Source organism: Chiloscyllium plagiosum, unplaced genomic scaffold (genome assembly GCF_037043375.1).
Source record: "Chiloscyllium plagiosum isolate Xiang-an unplaced genomic scaffold, Cpla_swu_hap1 HiC_scaffold_32, whole genome shotgun sequence".
Classification (NCBI taxonomy): domain Eukaryota; kingdom Metazoa; phylum Chordata; class Chondrichthyes; order Orectolobiformes; family Hemiscylliidae; genus Chiloscyllium; species Chiloscyllium plagiosum.
The window spans coordinates 46865220-46869519 of record NW_028270170.1 but is presented as its reverse complement, the minus strand read 5'-3'; the positions used below and the strand labels follow the sequence as shown (position 1 = coordinate 46869519).

General features: G+C 46.9%; 1 long non-coding RNA gene across 1 annotated transcript; it reads right to left on the bottom strand.

Annotated features, from left to right (window-relative positions):
* Positions 1 to 1503: 1503 nt before the first annotated feature.
* Positions 1504 to 3541, bottom strand: LOC148141819 (uncharacterized). The gene is made up of 3 exons (XR_015752454.1): positions 3358 to 3541; positions 3232 to 3273; positions 1504 to 2525 (listed from the first exon to the last, which is right to left on the bottom strand). It is a non-coding gene; the product is annotated as an uncharacterized LOC148141819 (long non-coding RNA).
* Between the last annotated feature and the right edge of the window lie 759 nt (positions 3542 to 4300).

The following is a 4300-nucleotide window of genomic DNA, read 5'->3' as shown; positions in this document are numbered from 1 at the left end:
GTGATGATGGCTGTCCTTTATGCATCCATCAAGGAGGAATTGTACAGGTGTGTGTTCAGTGGGAAGGCTCAATAGAATCAAACCCAGTGTGTGTGTGTGTGTGAAATGTTCGAGTGTCCAAAACAAGGGAGAGGATAACCACCTGGCTGGCCGCTGGTGTCTCTCCTGCAATTGGACGTTAGATAGTGATAGGTGTGATGCTGCCACCTGCAGGGTGGGTATGGATAGGTCAACACTCAGTAAGGCAGTGATTGATATTAACACTGTCTCAAGGTGGGGGAACACAGTCATGTCCTCATCAAGCCAGTGCCACACTACATCCTTTTTGGAGAGCTGGTATAGAGGACCAACTAAGGTTGCAATGTTATCAATATGGCTTCTACAGTAGCCTAAATTCCCCAAAATGACCTTAGGCCTTTGTGATCAGTTGGCAGGGGCATGTTTTGGATAAGGTTCTCATATTTCTAATTTTCCCAGGAGAAACCTATCCTCTGGAGAGTGCACTTCCTGTTTAAATATTTGGGTTTTTTGGGGTTGACCTTAACTCAGAGACCATTAACAAAATCTTCTGGAATGTTTATGTTCCACAGCAAAAATCAATCATCCGTATGCAGAGAAGATTTACCAGGATGTTGCCTGGAATGGAGAATAGGTCGTACGAGGATAGGTTGAGAGTGCTAGGCCTTTTCTCATTGGAACGGCGAAGGATGAGGGGTGACTTGATAGAGGTTTATAAGATGATCAGAGGACTAGATAGAGTAGACAGTCAGAAACTTTTTCCCCGGGTACAAGAGAGTGTTACAAGGGGACATAAATTTAAGGTGAAGGGTGGAAGGTATAGGGGAGATGTCAGGGGTGGGTTCTTTACCCAGAGAGTGGTGGGGGCATGGAATGCGCTGCCTGTGGGAGTGGTAGAGTCAGAATCTTTGGTGACCTTTAAGCGGCAATTGGATAGGTACATGGATGGGTGCTTAAGCTAGGACAAATGTTCGGCACAACATCGTGGGCCGAAGGGCCTGTTCTGTGCTGTATTGTTCTATGTTCTATGTTCTATGTACTGGACCAAGCAGTCCAGACGGGATAAACGCTCCGAGCCCTTAGCTAACCTTTCATCAAAGTTTGAAGGTGACTTATGGAAACGTTGAGGGAGGCAGATTCAAGTATATTGGGTGCCCAGAAACGTGAATGCGAATTAATACTGACACTTTGTGTTCAGCATGATAGACCAAAACCCATTACTGATGTCTTGGATTGTGAAGTAATTAATGCTTGGCATCAGCTTGAACATAGTGTTTGGGCTATTTGCCATGTGGGGGCAGTGAAGCGTCGGGGGACAGAGGTGGTAGGGGGACCTAATTCAGTGACAGGAACTAACCATTTCCTAACAGGTCAGGGAGGGCTGTTGTTCATGGAGGTCATCGGTTACAACAGTCCCTGCTGTAAGAGGCTCCCAATAACTTTGGCTATCTCAGTTTCTGCTCTTTTCGGATATGGATATTGAATTGAATTGAGTTGAATTTATTGTCACGTGTACCAATGCACAGTGAAAAGCTTTGTCTTGCAAGCAATACAGGCAGATCACAGAGTTAAGTAACATAGATAAATAAATAATAGGTAAACAGCGGCAAAACAGAAACACAGGTACAGGCGAATGTTAAGAGTTTGTGAGTCCATTCAGTATTCTAACAACAGTAGGGTAGATACTGTTACAAAACCAGCTGGTCCATGTGTACCGTCTCCCCGATGGTAGAGGTTGTAGAAAAACATTGCCAGGGTGGGATGGATCTTTAAGAATGATAGCGGTCTTTCCTTGACAGCGGGTCTGGTAGATGGATTCTATTGATGGGAGGTTGGCCTTTGTGATTGTCCGGGCCGAGTTCACCACTCTCTGTAACCGTCTCCGATCTTGAATGGTACAGTTGCCGTACCAGGTAGTGATACATCCAGACAGAATGCTCTCGATGGTGCACCTATAAAAGTTGGACTTGTCGAAATAGGTGTTACCTCTCCGCCGAAATTCTGCTCAAAGTGAGCATAGAAGGCATTGAGACGATCTGGGAGGGATATGTCATTGTCTGCTATCTCGCACTGTCTCTTTTTAGAACCTGTGGTGTCATTCAGTCCTTGCCATCGACACCGGATGTCTGTCTGGGTCTCTAGTTTGGATCAGTATTGGTCCTTGGCTGTCTTAATGGCTCTGCGAAGGTCACACTTGGATTCCTTATATTTGAGTGGCTCTCCTGATCTGAAAGCCTCATGCCTGTTTTTTAGCGGGTTCTATATGTCCTGATTCATCCAGGGTTTCCTGTTGGGAAACACCCGGATTGACTTCCTCGGTATGCAGTCCTCTGCACACTTGCTGATAGAGTCTGTGACGGTGGTGGCGTACCCGTCCAAGGTACCTGCGGCCTGTTTGAACACGGCCCAATCAGCCAATTCCAGACAGCACTGGAGTTGATCCTCTGCCTCTTCCGACCAGCACTGGACCTGTATCAGCGAGGGGGGTCTCTTGTTTGAGCTTTTGCCTGTAAGCCAGGAGAAGAAATAAGGCATTGTGGTCAGAGTTCCTGAAATAAGGGTGGGGGATGGGGCGGTAGCAGTGGTGTAGCAGTGGTCTAAAATGTTTGGGCCCCTGGTAGGGCAGGTAATGTTCTGGTGGTACTTGGGCAACACCTTCCTTAGATTGACTTGATTGAAGCCACCAGGTACAATAAACAGGACCTCAGGGTGTTCCATTTCCAGGGTGTTAGTAGCGGAGTACAGCACATCCAAAGCTTCCTCAACCATTGCTTGGAGCGGGATGTACACAGCAGCTAGTATAGCAGTGGGAAATATCCATGATAGTGGATAGATGCAAGATGGTGCCAGATATGGTTGACTCCTTGCGAGCTCCTGTGTGCAGATCTAAGTTTCCTATTTCCTACATTGTTCTACACTCTTTAAACTTAACAGTGTGCTTTTAAAAGTTACTAATAACTTTGTTTTATCTAAAGTCACACGCTTGAAGCTCCTCGGATCCTCAAAGCCAGCTTACGGGATGAAGGCAGCACACCATGTGGTACCCACGACCCACGACCCATCCGACCACCCCGGAAGAAGGCCAGGCCAGCTGGAGTTAGCCTAGCCGGAAAATGCAGGGACCCAAGAGACCTGCCCCAGGAAGGAAAACCGACACAAAACACTCCCAACTCCATAAGTCACCTGCCTGACACGGAATCTATCAGAACGTACCTGGAGAGCAGCCCAAACACTTCTGCAAAAACGTAGCTGTACCTGGGGGGAAAAAACACAGTAAATTACCTGCTTCACTGGGTCCTCAGCAGACCCTCTGCAAAAATACACTAAACTGCAACCTACCTGCTCCACAAGATCCTAGGAAGGATCACTTAACTGGAAGCAGTCACAATCCACTCCACCAGACCACCGGACCACTCAGATGTAAGAAACCTGTGAGGAAGCAGGGTAAGCGTGCCGGCCTGCTAGTAAGACTGAAACTACATGGTTCCTAGCTCACTCCTAGCAAATGTACAATCTCTGGAGAACAAGACGGACAAACCCAGATCACGTCTCAGCTTCCAGAGTGAACTGCGAGACTACTGCGCATTCTGCTTCAATGGATATTGTTTCAGCATCTCCCACCATCTCACAGTCGTGTTTATGTTGGGCAAACATAGTCTCATTCTGCTGAATGACCTTTTAGTCTCCTGATTGATCAGCATGCCCTCTGGTCTGACCCGGAAGGGTTTATTACAGCGGACCCTGCCGATATAGTTTCCTATTTTGGATGACTGTCTCCAGATATGTGACAGCCTTAAAAGCCCAAATGCAGTCCCTGACTCAATCCCAAGCCAGTCCTGCCATCTGCATATAATCTGTCCCAAAGAGATGCTCTCCCCTCCTGTCCAAGTGCATTAAAATAACCTGATGGGGAACAATTTCCAATTTCAGTTTCAATTGACTTTGTCTCCACCCCTTGTTTGGAATGACTGGGAAATCCATTCAACCTTATGATATTGCAGGTTTGACAGGACCTATCTTATAAACTGCTGTGAGTAATAGTGGTGTGGGAGCCCCTCCCTGTCCAATAACATTGTAACCCAGTGGCTTCCAATCGAGTGAGGGACAATCAGTTGACTCACTGTATCTCCTGTGATCCTTCAAACCCATTTGTCTGCATTTGTCCGACAGCCTTCTAAACCTTTCCTATCCATGGACCTGTCCAAATCTCTTTTAAATGTTGCAATTGTACCCACCTCCACCAGTTCCTCTGGCAGTTCATGCTATTTACCCACCAGCCTTT